The sequence below is a fragment of the Mizuhopecten yessoensis genome, unplaced genomic scaffold, assembly GCF_002113885.1.
Source record: "Mizuhopecten yessoensis strain PY_sf001 unplaced genomic scaffold, ASM211388v2 scaffold10829, whole genome shotgun sequence".
In the NCBI taxonomy this organism is placed as follows: Eukaryota; Metazoa; Mollusca; class Bivalvia; order Pectinida; family Pectinidae; genus Mizuhopecten; species Mizuhopecten yessoensis.
The window spans coordinates 1093021-1116560 of NW_018408742.1; the positions used below are offsets into that span (position 1 = coordinate 1093021).

At 36.7% G+C, this 23540-nt stretch overlaps 1 protein-coding gene across 1 annotated transcript in view; it reads left to right on the forward strand.

Moving 5' to 3' along the window:
* The window catches only part of LOC110462740, a 97268-nt gene that overhangs the window by 26705 nt on the left and 47023 nt on the right, over nucleotides 1-23540 (forward strand). Inside the window, exon 6 of the mRNA XM_021516870.1 lies at nucleotides 8491-8668. The gene's annotated coding sequence lies outside the window, so the exon portion shown is untranslated. The remainder of the gene's footprint in view (nucleotides 1-8490; nucleotides 8669-23540) is intronic.

Below are 23540 nucleotides of genomic sequence, written 5' to 3' on the forward strand. Positions count from 1 at the left end.
GTTCCCAAACCCGACCATTATCTGGTGCAAACTGTTTTCCCTGTACAAGCCTATTATTCCATTTACGACAAAAAAACACATGAAGAACACTGGGATAATGACCGGCCTTGAATTTTAAAAAATTTCAATTTTAGTGCTGTACGGTTTTCTTTTGGAGTGTTATCATACGTCTGAATTAGCCAGCTATATCAGTGTGCAGGGTATTTAGTAGGTGTTTATAAGGGTGTAGGTTACACGAATGGCCTTCCATCTTAGGCTGATTACGATGACCTTTCTCACCCTTCTTCTTCCCAGCCAACAATTTATGTCCTACTCCTTAGAGGTGGAGGGTTAAATATCTATATACTATCTACAGATCTTTCTGCTCCTGAAATATTACAAAAATGTGATAGAAGTGTCAAATGTATTTTTAAATGATCTATCGTTTTAAATGGAATTTTTCAAATAAAAGTAAAATTTCAAGATCAACTCGGCTAAGAAAATCAGAAAAATGAAACACCTTAGTAATAAATTTATAAAAAAGAATGTTCACTTTCTTTTTCTGTTTCCATCTTTTAGATATGGCCTCTGTGACCGTTCGTTTTTTCCCACCTCAAAAAAACCCATCCAGTTGATGTTTCATATAACTGATATACATATTGATTGGTTCAATGCTGTTTCTGTAGATTGTTCTTATTCAATTATAGCCTTTGGCTAAGGTCGATACCTGGATTTATCAACCCGAGAAAAGATATATTGACCGAGGACGCAGGTCAATATATCTTTTCTCGGGTCGATAAATCCAGGTATCGACCGAAGTTAAAGGCTACAATTGTTTTATTATTTTCAAAACAGTGATGTAAGCAATATCTGACAAAAAAAATCGGGAGCGTGACAGTGCATTTTTTGGAGACACGTCATAATTCTATTTTTAGAAACACCCAGTCCTTCAACAAAAATCATGCGCTCCAAGTCAATATCGGTTTTTATCAGTGGACACGTGATGCACTCCTGGCCAATCACTTGTTGGGAATAATATGAAAAAATAAAGTGAGATATTGCATCTTTAGTGTCCCAGACATCTGTTCCTATTGATAAATTTTGGTAGAAATGTGTTCCTGATCACGACTGAAGTGTCTCAGATACTTGTTTTTGGTGACAGATAAATGTAAGTGTTTAAATGAAAAACTCTTTAAACACAGATTATTTTGGTATTTCAAGGAAATAAATGAGAATATTGCATCTTGGTAATTAACAAAACTTAACTTTTATTTGGTTTAACAATTGTCTTTTGGTTAAAAATCCATGTATTTTGTCTATTTCAAATTTTGTTAATAATTTTACAACAATATCAGCTCTATCTATTGCCTTTTGGTTAAAGATATTGTATTTCAAATTTTGTTCATTTTTTTGTATGAAAGTTAGTGTTTACAACAATATCAGTCCAGCACTTTCTGTATAGTTTTTTCTTACAATCAATTGAAGAATACAATTTTACATTGGTAATTTGATAGGCTTATAAGAATGCAAGGAAGCTAATTTCTTTTATCAAAAGACAATCTTTATACACATCGTTTATAAAGTGAACAAATACTTAGATGTAAGTTAATATTGTATGATACTGTTTCTACACGCACAACCTGACTTCATAACTCGACTTTGTATAATTTGTAAATGGTGTAGATGGTATATTAGCATCAGAGTTATCCTCATGCTTGATCAGTGTCATGAACATGTTTGATCAGTATCAGTAACATGCTTTCACACATCAAGTAACCTATGGTTTCTCTCTTACATTGTTTTTATCTGACCTTTGACCTAGAGATCTGTATCACATCTGTGTCAGAGAGAAGCTTTATCTGTGTCAGATCTGGTGTATGTGTTTATTAGTGAGCTTGTTGTACTAATTTCTCTGTTTATTGCCACCTCTTGATCCCCATAATTCAGACAAATTCCTCAGCCATGCCCCTGTACACATCTGGCTGAGGTGTCTGCTGGCTCAGTGTCGGCTGAGCTTGCCACATGACGATCCAACACCAAGAACATGTATTGCCAGAGCTAACATGAACACCAAATATCCTATATATCCAGGGTTGTTTGGTGGAATATGAGATGATTTACAACATTAGATCTCTATTTTTAAGGTTTAGGTTTTACTTGCCCATATTTCCAGATTATAAATACATCATCAGGTATTAATAAAAGGGCAGGGATTAACTTATTCACCCCTGAACTTTCATAATTAACTATTCCAACCTTTGAATTGGAAGAGCTCAAATGTGTCTTCAGGGATGAATGAGTTCATTGTTGGCTACAGCATATACTTGCCAAACGTTTTGAAATTTTCATTGGGGAGTTTTGATCTGCATGCTCAAAATTAGAACATAAATAAAGTGTGTATAGATACCCCATAAAGACAAAATAACCCTTTAAAATCACATATTTTGAGTTGTTCTTTCATATGAAATCATTAGATCTTAGAACATAGGAATAGTTAAGCAAATTCACTGGCTAAAAATATGAAATTTAAGGGTCCAAAGTTGGGAGTCTCCGTCCTAAAGAGTGAGAGTTGGTAAGTATGTATATTCATGTGTTTCTGTCCTTATTATTTATGGACTAACGACCTGCCATAACTATAATGTTAAAACTAGTATCCAATAGTAATACCAATATTTCTAGTGTTCTTTTGTGGAATATCTGATGTTTTTAATTGCAGCATTAGATCTCTAATTTAGAGTTTTTTACTTGCCCATGGTTCCAGATTACAATTATATCATCAAGAATTGATAAAAAGACAGCAGTTATGGGCCACATGCTCATTAAAGATTGAAATGTCATATGGTGATGCACTTGTCTTTCACCAAGATGACCAGGGTTTGATTCCCCAGTGGGATGTGACAATGTATTGGGCCACCTGCCCGACCAAGTGGGTTCTCCGTCACCTGAGACAACAAGAGTGGATAAAATCAGTTGGAAAAATTTATCTTATAATTGTCACAAAATAAAAAAAAGTTCACATCAAATTGCAATTACATTTCATACATTTGGTACAGATATTTAGGAACTGATCCATTGAACCAGTTGAAACACTAAAACTGGTCCAGCTGCCATAGTGTGTGGTTCACTGTGTAATAACTCAATGACAGGAGATCTGTACTGTAATAGAGGATGATGATGTATGTACGTGTGGTCCTGCCACCTCAGGTGACCTTACAATGACACTGTGTACTAATGAAACAATGACACTGTCTTTTATAGGTTTTCAGATATTGTCCACCTGTATCCTATATATATATTGTTTTCACCTGTATCGGGTCTGTATTCTTCATTGTCACAATCACAATCACAATCATCATTATATGAAAACAAAATATATGATTACTGGGAATCAAAATGATTTCCTTCAGATAATGTACACAAAAATAATCATATTTCTGCATGAATTCTTGAAAAATTGAAAATACCCTTCAAATTCAATAATATCATTAACCCTTTAACCCCTATAATGCAATTTAAGTAGACTCTACCTTGCAATGATCTGGATGAGTCCATTATGGTCTACAGTGGTGAAAGGGTTAAGCTACCGAAACTTTGATACAACTCAATCCTCTTGTGGAGTTACACAACAAGAAAACTCTTCATCTCAATTACATTAACTCTGTCTTCTTCAGTAACCCTCGCAGCCATTTCTCCCTCCCTATAATCATCAAAGGTCATATTAAGGGTCATATGTGAAAGGTTATAAGGTTGTAGGTCCTTTATGACAAGGTCACATGGTTAACAGTGGCAAGTGATAAAAAGGTCAGCATAGACCTTTTAATTGTCGAAGTATCTGAAACTTGTAACCTTTAATTGTGGCAACGAAAACTATTAGAACATTAACTCATTGACCCCTGAAGACACATTTGAACTCTTCCAATTCAAAGGTTGGAATAGTTCATTATGAAATTTCAGGGGTGAATGAGATAAGTTTAAAGATTAAATCATTCATTGATTGATAATGAAATGGACTGAATAGGCTCCGACACTCCTTGAAGTTTATTTCGGTGTTGACTTGTTCATTTCTTTTATTTAATTGTGAAATTTCAGACATTTTGTAATAAAAGTTAACAAAAACAACTTGTTTACATAATTATTAGAGCATATAGTTCTTGTCTATTGGAAAGATAAATAATTTGTTTACAATATGTGTGGTAATTGTGTATACCTGATACCATCTTTTATATCTGTATTTATTATTACATGTTAGCTTAGCTATGGGGATGATTCACTTTTCACAGAACACAGCCTCCAGGTCGACTCTTAAGTGATTTTCGTCAGTTAAAGTATAGAGGAATATTTTCCTATTATGTTTTTGCAGTTACGTGACATTTTTGTGTGTGATTGAGTCACTAGCTCTGTGTGTTTAATAGCAGATTGTCAATAAACACAACACTGTGTGTGAAATAGGGGGGGATGCAAGGACTTAAAAGTGATATTCTGTCCAAAAGATTAACATAGAGGAGACCCATTTACACAAGCAATTTGCCAATTTATGAATCTCATTTGCATATATACTATACAAACAATCGTCATTTTGAAAAACATGTTGTTTTCATACTTCATCAAATCATTGCATGTAAAATAAGTCAAGCTCACAAGTTATAAATGCACACATGACATTTAAGGAGGCCGGTAGTCTAGTGGTAGGACGCCGGGCTCCTGACCGAAGGGTTGCTGGTTCGAGTCACGTTGCGGCACTGTGTTGTATATTTGAGCAAGATACTTTGCTCTGCTTGTTCCAGTCTACTCAGCTATAAATGAGTATGTGGTTGGGCAGTGCTAGAATTGTTGAATGCTAGATGTGAGCCCCGAAATGGCAGCTCTGGCTGTATGCTCCCCAGGGAGTTGAGAACGATATTGCTGGTTGCAAAGGCCCTATAACCACGGATAATAATTTGTGAACCACTTTGAGACGACCTACGAACTAGGTTGTGATAAAGCGGTATATAAGAACCTCAAATTATCATGATTATATTTGTCTGCTGGATAACCGAACTATTCGGTAGTGAAGGAGCCGTAAAACCTATCAATCAATCAATCAATCATTATTATTACTATTATGACATAATATTTACGCATTTTCTCGATTCACAACAAATGTCAACAGATGGAATAAATAATTATATAGCAAATAAATTCACCATTTATTTGTCTAATAACAACAGACTTGTTGAAATGGAGATTGTTTTGTACATCTTCAAAGAAGTTTTGATATTTGCCTGACATCAATTCCAGGGTTTGTTTTGCCAATTCTGTCAGGCATGGTTATGAGGGGGTGTCTGGCATCAGTGGTGTGTTAGACTGATGCTGCCGTGGTCAGTGATGGGGTGTCTAATATTGATGGTGTTAGTTGTAGTAGCTATATCAGTATTTGTTCTAGACAGAGCTGATCAGATGGCATGTGTGAAGTGTATGATTTAATTATCACTTGCCAGGCGACCATATTGATGTTAGGGGGGCCATAATCTGCTTTTAGTGAGACCTCTGGAATGAGCCAATCATTATGGTATTCAGAGTCAGGAAAATTGGGCAGGGAGAGGAGCCAGAGGGTTCCTGCATAATTAATTGTGGTTTAGCTGTTTTAAGCATAATTATAAGGAGTAAATACAGGCTAAAAATAAACTGGATGACCTTTGGACTGAACTGTTCTGTGAACTTTTGGAAATAGAGGCATTGAGAAGGATATATTTGACACTTCAAAAATAGTATATATTTAGTGCAGAAAATTTCACTGACATGTCCCCAAAGATGAACCTTTCAAGACTGCTCCCCAGAACAGAACCATACACTGACTACTCCCCAGAACAGAACCATACACTGACTACTCCCTGAAACAGAACCTTTCACTGACTACTCCCTGGAACAGAACCTTTCACTGGCTACTCCCTGGAACAGAACCTTTCACTGACTACTCCCTGGAACAGAACCTTTCATTGACTACTCTCTGGAATAGAACCTTTCACTGACTACTCCCTGGAACAGAACCTTTCACTGACTACTCCCTGGAACAGAACCTTCCACTGACTACTCCCTGGAAGAGAACCTTTCACTGACTACTCCCTGGAATAGAACCTTTCACTGACTACTCCCTGGAACAGAACCTTTCACTGACTGCTCCCTGGAACAGAACCTTTCACTGACTACTCCCTGTAACAGAACCTTTCACTGACACTCCCCAGAACAGAACCTTTCACTGACTACTCCCCGGAACAGAACCTTTCACTGACTACTCCCTGGAACAGAACCTTTCACTGTCAGTTCTCTTTAAGTGTCCAGACCATAATATAAACTTCTGATGCAGTCTCCAATTTCCTTCACCCCTTCCTTTACTTCTCTTCCTATTTTTCCTGTGTTGATTCCACAACTGGTCCTTTGCCTTTTCCTTCACCTCGTCCTCTATACCATCTTTTTCTTCCCTTCTTTGTCCTTCTGGTAGTCTTTTATCTTCCCTTTCTCTTTCATCTTTTCTTTCTTTACTGCTTTCTTTATCTCCTATTCTTCCTTCTCATTGTCCTTATCTTCCCTTTCTCTTTTATCTATTTTTCTTGTATGGCTTTATTTACCTGCACCTGCTGCTGCTGCTGCTCCTTCTCCTCCTCCTCCTCCTCCTCCTCCACCTCCTCCTTCTCCTCCTCCTCTCTTTCTTCCTTTTTATCATACAGACCTCAACAAATCATCAATCAATATTCAATTCAGGATTATTGTTGTGATCATAATCAAATTGTCGTCATCATCATCATGAATATAAAACCTTTAGATATCCCAGGTAACATTCACTTGAATCAAGGCTTGCTGCATTGAGAAATGACTTACTGTATATTAGCTAAGTGATTGATGGTATAATTTAGCTTTACTTAACTCATTCACCCCTGAACTTTCACAATGAACTATTCCAACCTTTGAATTGGAAGAGTTCAAATGTGTCTTCAGGGGTGAATGAGTTAATAGCTCTCTGTATAACAAATAACACTGACATACACTCCTAATAAACGTGACAAAACATCAAAGCAGGAAAAAACATCTAGGTGCAGTTTTTGCTTTCAGTAACAAACTTATTGTCACCAAGGTGCTAGTTATTTGATTTGTCGATGCATTTTGTAAATATTTAGAATTCCTTGTGTGATTGTGTTTGGGGAGTGCGGAACTGACACCCAATGAACAGAGACTGATGTTAGTAATTGGTCTGGTCTAAAACCAAAAAGGGGAGTGTGTGATCTAATGAGCACCGCTAATACATTATGGTTTAATTACTATTGGAGAGCTGATAGCAGGTATATCTACTGGAGTCTGTGCTGCCCAGGAAGGGTTCAGAGGATTTTCCTGAATTGATCACCACCCCATCCACAGTAATCCTATCACCTGTCAGTTTACTGTCAAATAGCAAATACTTTATATGTCTTCATAAAGTCACACCCCCCCCCAACACAAGATCTCAAATTAATCGATTTTTCAGAGAGTATGCCAAAAGGGGGGTTGGGGGTTGGGATAATACATTTTGGAGTGGTATTTCATTTTAATAATATAACTAAGACATTACTTCTAGAAAAAGCTTCCTTTTGTAGAAAAAAATATCCTATTCTTATATAAGATAGCTATAGATCATAAAAGACATTTTTTTTCATCAAAAGTCAAAATCATTAACCATCCTATTCTATTTTCAGAGTTTTTTTCTAGTTACAGTTGTATTATTTGTGGGAAGTTTGGCAAGATATTAAACATTGAACCACTTGATGAACGATTAACTGTCAAAGTTAGTCGGATCAATTACTTTTGGTTCATAGTCCCAGTGGTTAATTAACTTAGGGTTTTCTAACTTTACACTAATTGTTGATCCAGAACGTAAAATCTGGATACTTGAATTATGAAACATTAGAAATCAATGAAGTTAGTGATGTGGTTTGAAAATTAACTTTAATTAAATAATGACCTGACGAATGCTTTTGAAATATTATTACATTTTTCCCCCAGTATGGTATTTTAAGTAGATTCTGTCTCATAAATCATGTAGGCTTATCCCAAATATTTACAGGTCAGAAGGAAGTATAAAATTATGTTGGCTTATAGTACATGTTAAATCAGTACTAATAAGAATCAAGCAAGACAAATTTACGGGTGTTTCTTAGGAATAAAATGGAGAGTGGGTTTGTGTTAGGGGGAAGCAAAGAGTTTAATGAATGTTTTTAATTCTTGTTTTTGATTTGTGGATACCCCGTAGGAGCCCCTGGGGAGGAAAACTTGATAATCACCACCCTGCCTGAACCCAACAGGGTAAAAAGAATGATAATTTGCCATGCTTGACATTCTCTGGTCTGTAGCGGAGGGAATCTCTACACACTACAGTATAACACCAATACACACGCTTCAGTCAGCACTGGTCCCTACTGATACTCTGCTGCTTACCTGGTGTTGTCGCACAGGTGTGTCTATTGTAGCTCGGTACTAATCTACCTGTGTACTCTCTCGTTATAGGGACAGGTATTTACTGATTGCCAACAACCTGGGAAGGTTATTATGATAAAAACGTGGAGTTAAGATGGAAGATGTGGTATTTCGGCCGTTTGGATTTACGCAAACAGACAGCTAGTGTTTTGTGATCATCACAACTGACGAGATATATACAGGTGATTCATCTCTCTCCTGACACCAGGTATGTTATACCTTACACACGATAAACTTACTTGGTAATAGTACTCTACAGTGATACGTTAAAATGTTCTGTTTTTGAATTTGTTCAATTCTGTACATTTTTACCATGTGGCAATTATCTATTCCTATAAACTTGATTTGGATATCAGTTCTTAACGACTTGATACATCAGATGCATGTATTTATACGGTTAGGTCAAACCTCACAAGTTTTTACCTGTTTTGAATTTAACAATGATCGGCCACTGATGAAAGTTTGGATTTTATGAGATGTTGGCACATGTTTAGATGTTTGTTTACATGAATATTTGATGCAATGCCACACTCTTGATCAAGGACAGATGCCAGGTTGTGGTGTTTTGTGTTACACCATGTTGTTCGTAGTAAATACAACGTACAGGGGTACGGGGCGAAATTTCAGCTGTTATTTACCTGTGAATGTGTTAGTGTTGGCCTGTTACCTGGTCGTTTTTACCTGAACCTCCATTTTAGCGTGGAAGCGATTCTGACCTAGAAGTTTTGTATACCTGCGGGGTACCTTTAATAGTGTATGTTAGCTATAGCCCAACAGAAGGAAGTACAGCCCATAGACTTTGAGCTGAGATTATCCACAATCTAGGTCCTACAAATAATAGATTGATGTTACAAAGTTCAGTGTCATCAAGCCAGTATTGTTAATGGTATACGTGTTATCCATTTGTGCTTATATTAAAAGTTGTAGAAGTGTGATGTAAGTTTGTTATTTCATAACGAAAGCTTCTATTTTCCCTTGTGGTCATTTGTGTGAAAACTTACTTGCTTAAACAATGCAAAATTCAGAATCCTCATTTTATTTACCAGAGAAGTCAAATTAAAATATTTAAAATCAAATGCTGTATTAAGAAATTTTGCAAAAAACAAGATATTTGTTTTGTGACTTTTAATAGAAAATTGTCACTTGTTTTTGAAAAGGAAAGTTTGTTCAATAATGCTCTAGTCCACACACCTGTACAAATATGTAGGGCAGTACAAGTATGATGGACCAGAAAGCCAATGACTTAACCCATTCACCCCTAAAGTCACATTGGAACCTTACCAAATCGAAGACTGGGCAAGTCCAGTTTAAAAATGCAGGGGTGAATGAGTTGACTAATCTGAAACAATAAATATGTCATTAATGTAGATACATATAGTTTATACATCATCTTTCTATGTGGAATTCACAGGTTGCAATTTTACATAGAAATGTATAGTGGCACCTAGTAAGAATATCTGATTTATACAGTTTTTCAGATTACACAGGTTCAGTTTACATAGAAAGGTTGTACAATGTACCTCAGTAGGAATAGAAAGGTTTGATTTAGACAGGTTGTATGTGCCAGTGTTTGCAGTATGTATGATTCCTAACGCGACTGCTGGGGATCTAGCTAGGTTACAGTGGTGTGACGACCACATTACCTGCGATGTTTATGTGTGACATGACACGGTGTTACATTTTTGTATTCATGTTCGGCATTATCCATATGTGTCACTGTCACTCCAGATGATGGCTTTATAACGGTGAACATCAACCGAAAATAGAAAATGATAAATTTCACGCATAAAGTATAGTGGTAATTATCTATGTTAAACACTAAAACCGAAGCCCTGTCAGCCCTTGTGTGACGCCTAGCAGAAATGTATTGTCATCATGTAGCAGAGGATAACACAACATTTTAACATAGTTCATCTTAATATATATATTATTTATAACTGATGTGCCCCATTTATTCTTCCCGTAATAAAATGCATGCATATATAAGTTTTTGTTGATATCAGGATATGTATATTTTAATATTGTATAGCTAGCTGTCTAAACCAAACACCAATAGAGTGGCAAATTTATTGTGGACAGTTTACAAGTTTTGGGTTGTATACAATGTATAGATTGATAGACCCAGATTGGGGGCCAACTGTTTTCCTCCCTCTCTAGGCAGATCTATTTTGTGGTTTTCATTGTATGATGTTTCCCAGCGTTTTTTCTGTCCACTTTCACCTGTATATATAAGGTGTGGTGTGAAATTTCTGAGTCCTCTTGTTCTCAAACTTGAGGCACTAGTCCAGAAGAGACCGTAGATGCAGTTATAAAATATAAACTTTATTTATTTAATAATAATACTGAAACAAGTTATTTCAAATTATATTATCTTCTCTTGTTTGCCCAGATGTTAGGATGAGGGGGTCTTAATGTGGGAGGAAACCGGAGAAAACCTACTTGGTCGGGCACCTGGTGACCCCGTACCTTTTCATATCTGATTGGGGAATCAAACCCCCCCCCGACCGCCTTTGTGAAAGGCAAGTGCGCTATCCACTGCGCCACCACCTGACCACCCATTACTGACCAGGGGTAGATGCAGTTAATCTTACTTGCTGAGTAATGTTTTTGAACGACAGCTATAATTGTTTGGCCTCTATATTCTGATCTGCAATCTCAATCATACAGGTTACAAACTATATAGGTTTTCAGATTATGAAGGTTCTATTTACCTAAGTTACACTGTACATAGAAGGAGGAAGTGAATTTAACCTTTTCCTCCAGTGATCTGCAACAAGGATCTTTTGAACTTTATAATCATCTGTTGAACTTCTGTACATGTGATGCAACTAGGACAAATCCAATTGGTCTTCAAAAGTTTAGTTGGCATGAAGTCTGAGTACTCTACAGCTATGAGACCTTGTCGAAGGACTAGTATTCTTCAAATACTCTCTAAATGAAGGATGTTGACTATTATCAGGTAGACTTGCTCAAGTTTTTTGTTAAAATTTGTTGGTAAAAAAATATTATTGTCAGACATTGTTTATCTAATTGTCACAGAATTCTTCAGAAATTTTGAAGTAGGTTTGCTCAAATTTCTTTTCTTTTTTTTACTTGTCTGACTTAATTGATCAAACTATAGGAGTTTGGTTGTCTAAGTTTTTATGGTATTCATTTAATTTCTGGAAATACTGAACTTTTAATTTGGTGGGATCCAGTGTTTTTAACCCATTCATATTTTAACCTTACCAAATCAAAGGCTAGGCAAATCCACTTTATAAATGTAGGGGTGAATGGGTTAAAGATAGAGTGGAAAAGGGCCAACCAAACTAATGTCAGATTGATCATGACTGCAAGTGTAGGTTGTACAACAGCCTCCCCTGTCTCTGGCACCCCAGGAAAAGCTGATGAATGTTACAGCCTGCCTGGTAGTGGGTATAGGGACAGAGTGTTTATGTACACCCTATAATACATAAACAGTACATAGACAGGGCCTCAAATCTACACAAACATCAGCTGTTTGTTGAGCTGGACATGGGCGGGTCATTTTGTGTACATGTACTGTAATCCCCAACGCTGAGATGGGTAATGAGGATACATGGCCCCACCCTCCCCTCCAATTAATATTAACTCAATAATGGGAGAACTAGACCCCGGCACTCCCTCGCAATTCCAAATAATGGGAGTACATTCACACCCTCTTAAGTATCATATATACATACTCCATCTTTTGTTTGATACTATACTGGCCTTGCACTTTCCGGTCTCCTCAAAAATATCTTTGGTGGTATACAAATAATGATATATATCCTCTCCCCGATCACTCAACCAGTCCTGTACTCAACCCTTCCCCAATATATTCTATGCTCTATGCTCTTTTGTACTAATCAAACTGGCTTCCTTCAATACCTCCTCCCCCCCCCNCCAAGTCCTGCTGGACCCATTAACATCTCAAATCTCCAACAGCTGAAGCAGCATCCTTTCCTTTCCCTCGTGTTTTTATCGTTAAGACACATTTATCATGAGGCGTTAGTCTTGTGGCATATAACAAATATTTTATCATTGATTTTACAAAGAAAGTTCACCCAGAAAGTGATTTTTCTTAAAGGTCATGAATATGTCTTACAAGAAATTAATCATTTCTTATCTATTGTAAGATTTTCAGCCTTTCATCTTTACAAAAACAATATCCACTTATATCTGAGTGATTTTTGAACACTAGCTGACATGGCCACATATAGATTTGTTATTAAGTGCTTTAGATGACTACAAGTATCAGAAACCAGGACTCATATTCATGAAGCCATTCTCATGCTCAAGCACGGATTTTGTGCTCAAGCCTAATTTCTTGTTCTGGTTATAACTCAATAAATAAATCTTATTTTGTCATTGATTTGGAAACATTTTGAAGAGACTTATAGCCGAATACTGTTTTCAATGTTTACATTTGACATTTTGATTGTTTGACATGATCTAAGCGACTTACCAGAAAGTTGGTTTGAGCACAGATTCCATGCTTGAGCATTAGAACGGTTTCATGAATACGGGCCCAGATTAATGTCATATCTGGTTGCTAAACATTCCTTAACTAATAACATTAAACCCCATTACCCGAACACATGATGTAATTCTGATGTAAATATCATGTAAATATTCCATAGCTATATGAACGTAAAACTGATTGTCCTAACAATACTTTGTTGTATCTGGTCAGTAAACACAGCATGGTTATAAACATCAAACTTGTCCTTACATAATGCTTTGTCTGCAAACGTTCCATAGCTTTGCCATATCTGGTCCTTACATAATGCTTTGTCTGCAAACTTTCCATAGCTTTGCCATATCTGGTCCTTAATAATGCTTTGTCTGCAAACGTTCCATAGCTTTGCCATATCTGGCCCTTACATAATGCTTTGTCTGCAAACGTTCCATAGCTCTGCCATATCTGGTCCTTACATAATGCTTTGTCTGCAAACGTTCCATAGCTTTGCCATATTGGGTCCTTACATAATGCTTTGTCTGCAAACGTTCCAAATCTTTGTCATTTCTGGTCAGTAAAATTGTTTTTAATCAAATATTTCTAACATAAGTTTATAGATCTAAATCCTATTTGTAACTAACATCAATGTCCCTTTTTAAATCACACTTTATTAGTGTATATCCTGTCAATGTTTACGTTTTGCTATATTAGCATATATGTATATTTCACTGTAATGGTGCTTTAACCCTTAATTAGAAACACTTGTGTGACATACAGGTTTTCAGTACTTAGTCCTAGTTTTATAAATTGAAATTATTTTGCTACCTTTCTGTGATTATGTATGTGCTGCATTGCTCGTGTACTTTGTTTTACTTGTTAAATTGCCACTGTGATATTTGTTTGTCAGTTAACTAGTCCGTCTAATTACCTGCATGTGATTGTTATCATATATACCTCATGTTTGTCGCAGGAATAGCACTACAGTGCTAATGTTTTATTGTTTCAAATATGCGACGTTAAATAAAAGTTCTTGTATCTTGTTTGTTTTGTACATAACTCTTCTCTATAGTAAATGGACAAGCAACTCTGAATCAGAAAAGTGTTGAACAAATTGGAACTCTTTTGTTGGAAATACAACACAGAACATTGTGACTCTCTCCCTTAAACCCTTTCCTCCATGGAGATTTATAGTGTTTTGGGGACCTTTTAAGTGTCGAGGAGTGCAACATTCCAGGTTGTTACCTATACCTAGGACAATTAGCCTAGTGTAATGGGGAATCTGTCAGTTCAATAAGTAAAATTGTATCACGGTAGACTGGCAGTCGTGTGATCTCGTATCTTCACTTGAAACAGTCACCGATTTAATCAAACATCAGATTATATTGTAGATACCGAGATTAATGACAGGTAATTATCGTCTCATTGTCACATTAGAAATGTCACTATCTTAGAAAAGGTCACCATTTATGTTTCAATCTTCGACAATTTAAATGCGTTTCTGTACAATTATTTTTGTCATAATTGCTGTTTATTTATCATTTTATCAATCCAGATTGTTTTAAATGGCATGTAAATGATATATTTTTATTCTCTTTCGACTATTTTAAAATTCTTTTAAGATTGACTTTTCTGATAGGGTCTGATTGATGCAGTTGTGTCAAATGTTAGAATTATAATGTTTAAATCCCTGTAATTACATTCATCTGGGCTGATTGTATTGGCTGCTTTTAGCAGACACATTCCATAATGGAATCCAGGTCTAAATTTTGACACACAAATTCTTGTTTAGGATAATCCTTTTACTGGACTGAACATCTCTGTCTGGTCGATGTCTGTCTTCATAACAATTATAAGTGGCACACACTAAAACATGGCCAAGTGCGCCTAGAACTGCAAGACGGGTGCCATTTCTGATAAAATATTTGACAGGTTTAAATCACATCTCAGGAGACTTAAAAACATTCTTTTTAATCAATAAATTACTTGAATCACCTAAAAATTCCATTCGATCATTGGACGAGTTCTTGCCAAAAGCACTTGTTCACAGACAAAATTCAAAGAAAAATTTGAGCATTTATACGAAATGTACTTCTTAAGTAGGAAAATTAAGACACATTATTCAAAAAGCAAATAGACATATTCTCAATTTGTTTTCTAAGTAGTTATCCTGAAGATCATATGTTTTTGCAGTCCATGTTTCTGTGAACTCAAATTAAAGCCCCTGATTCATGAATGTTTCTCAAATTAAGGAAATTCGAGATATTGGACTTTCAGAGGTTGATAAGTATCTCTACCATTAAAGTCTGTAGTAGAAAAAAATATTTGAAAAAAAGTAAACTGCAGAAGAAAGTTAACAGGAAAGTTTGGTATTTTACAGAAACCCATTCTTCCAGTCCATACTTTCTGTTGACCCTTTCACATGTCTAGTTGTAGGGGGGGTGACAGCCTGGGGTTAATTAAATCACATTGCATGCATTCTGATCGTAATTAATGTAGCAAGTCTCATTACCACAGGACAAAGCAAGTCAGAACACCCAGCCTCCATCCATTATTCAAACGGAAATATGCTCCAGACAAAAGCTAGTGAACGAATTCCTTTGATTTCTGTATCAAGTTTAATCAAATGGACACAGTTTAAAAACTTCCGCTACTGTGAGAAGGCTGCGCTTGGAAGAAAAAAACTACAAATTGGACAAAATGATGTGGTGCCTTTTTTATGGTGTTAATTGTGCTGAGGAATTCATTCCATTTAAGCCATCTTTTTTTTTATTTCCATGCATATATGGATTACAAATATATGGCATTGTTTAAAATACATGAATCATAAGTCAAGTTTACCATTTGGTCAATATCAGCGTATAAGAATTGATTATCATGCAGTCATGACTGACCACTTTGATGTAATTCAGGTTTTACTCCACTCCAATATGAATAGCTATATGGGCTGGATATTTTGTTGAGGTCTATCCTGTTGTTGTTTTTAACAAACAATTTAGTGACTTTTTTACCTGGTCCAGTTTTGAACAAGTTTTTCATTTTCTGCTTTTCAACAACAGTATGACACTGTTTTGGCTTATATGAGTTTTAAACAAATAATTTGGTTACGTTTTTGCCTGCTCGATCTCTTGTTTCAAATAAAAAAAAATGAGGATATATACATATGTGTTGACCTGGAATTCCTAAAGCAGAGGTGATCAGCTTACCTGCAATAAGACGGTTTTTCTTTGTACATAATCAGTGAATCAGAAAATCTAATAAAACTCGTATTAAAGCATTGACTTCACTTGTAAAATTCCTCTGAAAATTTTAATCTATTTTTTTTTTCCCTGCGATCTTTTCATTGAGGGTATAGTGTTGATTTTTATGTCTTTTCAGTCGGGGAATAATGAAAGCGTACCCTTAATCTCCAGTCATGTAAATACATGTTGACAGTGAAATCTGTGCTACGTGTTGCATGCCATAGATATAACAGAACACTCTCTACCTCTGAAAGTGTACGAGTATTAAAGATATTTCAGTTTACTTCAGATTGTCAAGCTGTCTTCTCAGTTTGGGTTTTAAAAGGAAACGATCATTGAATGTATTATGAAAAGGGTAACGGAATGAGCATGATTGCCTCCTGGGATATCCACCAGTTTGTAAGCCCTTCCTTTCACCTGTGCTGAAACCAGTCCATCCCATTATAGAACCTTACTGTACAGTCACCTACCTATACCTATCAATTCCCTCACATGTCCTGAAATATTCACCCCGTTAGAACCCTTATACTGTTAAGTCCCTATTTTTACTTAACTGTGTTCTAGCTTGCATGTTAGGACTACCTATACCGACCTGACCCCTCACACAGTCCTCAAATCTTCACCCTTAGAACACTATCCTAAAGCCACCGACCTGCCTATGGCTACCAGCCTGCTTATCATGCCCACAAATCTTCACCCTCTCTGGACCCTAACCTATAAAGCCATTTACCTATAAACCATATATCATGTCCTTAAATCTTCACCCCATAGTACCCTACCCTAAAGCAACCTACCTTATCGACCTGCCCTTGCTTGCCCTTAAATCTTCACCCCATAGTACCCTATCCTTAAACCACCTACCTGATGCAGACTGCCCTATCATGCATTCAAATTGTCATCCCATCAGGACCCTTATATCCTTAAACCACCTACCTATATCGACCTGCCCTGTCTTGTCCTTAAATTGTCACCCCATCAGGACCCTATCCTTAAACCACCTACCTATATTGACCTGCCCTGTCTTGTCCTTAAATCTTCACCCTATTAGGACCCTATCCTTAAACCACCTACCTATACAGACTGCCCTATATATATCATGCCTTCAAATTGTCACCCCATCAGGACCCTTCCCTAAAGCCACGTACCTACAACTGTACCTATATCAGCCTGCCCTGTTATGACCTCAAATCTTCACCCCATCAGGACCCTTCCCTAAAGCAACCTCATAATCAAGTCTTTATTAGGATCCTACCCTAAAAGCACCTACCCAGTTGTCCCTTCCATGTGCCCTCATGAGGTCACTGTCCCATTGGAACCCTAAAGCTAGGTACCTAGTATAGCCCCTTACAAATGGTTTTACTGCAACTCTGTACTTTTCACCCTGTCCGATTGGGATTGATTTGATAACTTATTCCTACAAGACCCCTACTGTGGTGTGCTGTACAGGATATAAACAAGATGGCATTCTGACTGTGGGTGTTTGGATGGCCTTTTTCTGGGGTTTGTGGTTTGGCCTTGAGTGAGTTGTGGTTTGATGGGAGCTCTGTATACTGACAATTAAAGCTCACCTTTGTCAATATACCATAAAGGTCTTCCTTGTGATATACCTGCACAGGTGTGAAATTTTGCCAGCAATAAGGTGTACCGTGTGTAACTGACAGGTGCTTGTAGGAGATTGGTACATGTTGGGTGTTATACGTGTAAGGTACAGAACATTGCTACTAGTACAACAGACATAGAAAATGATAACGGCTAGCCCATCTCGGATTAAAACTCTGGATTTCTAAAATCTGTAGTCAGGCCTCATTTATGCAGTGACCTTTATTCCCAGCTAGAATGCTGGATTGTGAATTGTCTGGATTCTTTTGTAGACTAAAAAATGTGTCTCAAAATGTTGGCTATAGATACCAAAATAGCCAGATTACATAACGAAAGTAGTGGTGGCTAGATTGGTGAGACAGCAAACATAGATGTTCTGACCCCAGAGCTGCCCATAATTATAGTGATCAATCCAGTCTAGATCCACTTCCTTGTTCCTTCCTTTTCTAAGTATTCACTTCTAATGGCAAAGCTTTTTATGATATCCTCTGAACAAACTTTCCTTGACATCCAATGATGTATTTGGACTGCTCCAAATCAAATGATATAGTTCATTGTGGAAATGCAGGAATAAATGGGTTAAGTTTACTCAGACCATAATTACAGTTGGTTAAAGAGTCCCCCTATTTCTGACAGGGCACAGATATGGCCAGTACTTGAACCACAGATTTCTAAACTCTAGACTGATACTCTACCAAATGAGCTACTGTACACATATATATATCTGGTCAACTGAGCATGGCTCAAGTCACACCAGGCAGATCTATCTAGATGTACATGGACAGTCAAAGTTTTTGCAGGAGATCCAAATTTCGTGGAACTGATAAATTGGTCAATTTCGGCGATGTGTTTTTTGCAGGTCTCAAGTCTAATGGCTTTAAGATATTAGAGCTATTAGGCTAAAGATGGATGGATGGATTCGCTATAAATTTCAAGGGTTGTCTTTTTCATGAAAACATATTGATGCTGTGAAACTTTCAACACCATAAAAATTAAAAGATTAATATTTACAGTTCTAAAGTGTCATCTAATCCCTGGATATCAGATCACACGTAATTAACACACCAGAATGTATGAGCGAAAATTTCTAGATAATATTGCTGTAAGTAGCTCAAGATGCAAGAACATGGAGTTTTATTAGACAAGAACCAAGAGGGCAGAACCTCCATCATTTCCTAGGGGCCTTCTGGTGTCTGTTAGGGCAGGTCTGGGGTTAATTTGATGGGAGGGCCAAGTTCTCCAGAACATTAGCTAGCCAGAACTGTAATGTACATTCTGTATTCATTTCTCATGATGAAATTTTTATTGCAAAATTATTTATACCATTAATTATGACATTAAATAGTCATAAATTTTGGTAATAATCGTGCAATATCCCCTCCCCTTTTCTTGCCCTGGACAGGTCTATGATAAAGGCATAGGAATGAGAAATTATATAATATCTTGAGACATATCCCTGCATGCACGCGATCATATGGGTGCTGTTTATGAAAAATATTCATCTGGTCTGTTATTATGGAAATCATGAGCTTTAAGAAAAGTCTTACCAAGGTCAGTGAAGTAAAAGATAAGTCACAACGACCTACATTTGAGGGGCCAGAGTGGCCAAGTAGGTCAGTGAAGTAAAAGATAAGTCACAACGACCTACATTTGAGGGGCCAGAGTGGCCGAGTGGTTAAGGTGTCTGACATCAATGATCGCAAGCCCTCCACCACTAGGTCACAGGTTCGAGGCCTACATGGGCAATCACCAAGTAATGGCCACATGTTGGTGATTTTACCCAGGTACTCCGGGTTTCCTCCACCACAAAAACCTGGCAGAGTCTTAAATGACCATTGCTGTTGATAGGATGTATAAAGCACAAACCCAAACCTACATTTTATATAATGGTGTAGTACTCCTCTAGGTGTATCCAGATATTTGGTTTGATGACAGTTGGACTTTAGCATTAGAGTAATGGAACTAACAGAAAAACTCCCTCCACTATATCTACATTTCCACTGCAAGTTCCGCTATAAGCACTACCTTTAGAAATTGTGTTCATAGGGCTATGAACAAATAGTATTTGGATTAGCGTCATTTTGTAGTCTCTCTTTTCGCCTTTATTAATATGTAACAACCGTTAAAAGCAAACATTTAGGCGAAATTAAGCTATTTCCAGGAATCTTGTTTTCACTGACAACTCGGGCACTTCAATATCGAAAATATCGGGGAATACATTTTTTTAGGTCAATAATAACTAAAAATTTAGAATGTGAATAAAAGAATTCAAAGGCAATTTTTCAATGTTCATGCCTGTATGAACGCAAACTGTTGCATTCATATTTACCATGAAGCGGCCTTATTCCCGTTTCATGGCATATGTATATGTATGTAACCGATTTCTGTGAAATTGAAAAAAATGCCATTCAATCCTTATGTGTTGCAGGAACAAACAAAACAGGAAGAAATATAGCACCTTTAATATGATCTGGTCCCAGGCCCAGGCCCACAAAGGGCTTTATACAAATCAATTACACAGCTAAAACTTCACTGCTGTTTTAGTGTCTCCCACTTCACTTCAGACCTGAGCATGACATACTGCCAAAACAAGGGAGCAGGTCTTATAACAAACGTGATCTCCTATGTTGGCTGTATTGGCAAATCCTTGTGATCAGGGTGCCTTTTTTCGTGCAAGTGGCCGGGGATATGTTCCGTGGTGTTTACATTTGGCAAGCCAATTGTGTACTTTATGATCTAATCATGCACTAAGGTAGCCCCAGTCGCTGTCAAGAGCTACTTCCAAAACCGCACACGTTTAATCTTCTCCTTGTGTTTATTTTGTGGTTTTGGGACAACTTCTTCTCCTCATACAGGGTAGCAGGGTCAGGGAATAGGTTGATTTAAAAAATAAAAAATGTATTAATCTTCCGAGAGGTGAATCATCAACACATATATATAACTAAGGCATTCGTGAAGTTATGAACTGCACTTTTGTTATAACCAATAGATCAGGTTTAGAAAGATTAAAAGAAAAAAATAGAAATAAGAAAATTTAATAAAAACAAAACATGAAGTTACTATGTAAAACGTATCTTCAGTTACATTTATGAAATCATAATCTTCAGTTACATGTATGAAATCATAATCTTCAGTTATGTTTATGAATTCATAATCTTCAGTTACAGTAATTTACAGGAACAAGATAGGAAGCAATTATAAGGGTTTCAGTTGGTAGGCACTGGAGAATATTATACTCATATATTTTTCCTGAAGGTCAGATGACATTTCATTTGTGCGTCGTTCATTCACACATTTATAGGAATAAGAATATGTTTTCTTGTACCTTCTTTCAAAACAAGGATTAGTGATAGGTATCATTGTAACAGGAGAGGGAAAATGTAATGGCCAGACATGGACTCGAACCAAGGACCTCTGAACTCTACACTGATGCTCTAAACAACTGTACAGGCCACCAGCTCACAGGGTTCTTACTGGACTGAGTGAGTTGTATGGTATAATAGAAGGGTTCCCTGATGTATCAGATGTAGAAAAGTCCTAGTGGACCATTCTAGCAATGTGTAGGACTCAATAGGTTGTACCAATAATGGACGGGTTACTGGGTAGATCAGATGAAGCAGTTAACATCCATTGTTGGGGAATTCTATGTTTTTTTTAGGGTTATTGGGTCATTCAATTAATGCTTGGGTTACTTATGCAGCAGAATGCCATTTGGGTCATTCCGCTATCCTGTTTGAGGAAATCCTTCAGGTCTAGGTGGGTTGTAAGGTATAATGGAAGGGTCAGCGGGTAGATCACTTGTAGTGATATTGTGGTAGCCTTATTGTTATGAGCTCTTCCTTACATAAAGAAGTGTTTGTGGACAAGATTAAAAGCTTGACAGTATACACTGTAAAGACTCCGCTAGAAAGATCAACCCTGATAGGGAGCAGTCCCTGGTCCTACCGTAAATACTCACAAAATACACAGTATAGACTCCACTAGAAATATCAACCCTGATAAGGCAGTCCCTGGTCCTACCATAAATACTCACAATATACACAGTATAGACTCCACTAGAAAGATCAACCCTGATAGGGAGCAGTCCCTGGTCCTACCGTAAATACTCACAATATACACTGTAAAGACTCTGCTAGAAAGATCAACCCTGATAGGGAGCAGTCCCTGGTCCTACCGTAAATACTCACAATATGCACTGTAAAGACTCTGCTAGAAATATCAACCCTGATAGGGAGCAGTCCCTGGTCCTACCGTAAATACTCACAATATACACAGTATAGACTTCACTAGAAATATCAATCCTGATAGGGCTACCCTAAATACTCACAATATATGCTGTATAGACTCTGCTAGAAAGATCAACCCTAACAGGGCTACGGTAAATACTCACAATAAATGCTGTATAGACTCTGCTGGAAAGATCAACCTTAACAGGGCTACCGTAAATACTCACAATATACACTGTAAAGACTCTGCTAGAAAGATCAACCTTAACAGGGCTACCGTAAATACTCACAATAAATGCTGTATAGACTCTGCTAGAAAGATCAACCTTAACAGGGCTACCGTAAATACTCACAATATACGCTGTATAGACTCTGCTAGAAAGATCAAACCTAATAGGGCAGTCCCTGGTCCTACCGTAAATACTCACAATATACACTGTATATAGACTGCTAATCTTCTGTAATCCTGTTTTCAACTCCCAAGAAAAGAACATTTGAAAAAATGACCTTGATTACATAATCATAATAAAACTCCACAGAGAAATCTAATTTCTGCTTCACATTTGAATTGAAAATTCAATATTTTCCTTGAATTTAGTAACATAGATTCAACATGGTGTGTAGAACTTGAAGGAACAAACTGCCTGGTATCTATGTACCTGTTGAATTAAACTTTGAAAATTTAGGTGAGTTTGGTTCAGATTTTACGTCTAGACAATTTTACCACCAAGGTAGCTTAAGACGTATACAGTATATCTTTTCCAAAAAATCCCACACGGCAGAAAAAACTGGTTTCTGTGATAAAAACTACAGATAGTACCTTGTAGTATTGTAGTATTGACAAGAGGCTAATACACCAGGTACAAACTACCCTCCTCCCTGCTTTTTTTTTATCTTACAACTTTTTTTACAAGCTTTTGAAATTGATCTGGTATCAAGAGGATGTCTACATAATGTAGACCACCATTTCTGACTAGGAATTGCATCTATTATGTTAGGAAGGTATTTAAAAAATGTCTAATGTTAAAGACCTGTAACACACAATCACAGGATCCTCTTCAAACTTTGTATCAGTGGCAAATATTCTTTGACATCGTTATCTTAAAACAAAATAACACCATTTTAAAGAGCTGATCAAAGATTGATTATCTTGTTCATTTTGAAACTTGAATAAGGAAGACATTCTGTATTTAAGCATGGCTTGTTTTTGTGATAGAGAATTGTGTGAAATTTTAGCCTTTTGTACCCGAATATTAACCTGCTTAAAATACAAAATACCACATAATGCATGTTATGTTAAACAAAATGCATGTATAAAGGCTGTAAGGAAGAAATTACTGAAGAAACTGGAAGGTCAATGAAAACTTCCTTAAGATTCTCTCCAACAGCTCTTTATTTATAAAAAAACACATACATAGAAATGTGGACAAACGATTATAATAGTACCAAAGGCTGTCCCAGTATCCTAACAATTAAGGATCCCCGCACCACTGCCAAAAAATTAGACTAGGCATTCAAAACTGATTTTTCCGGCATGACTATAACCTTGATAAATCA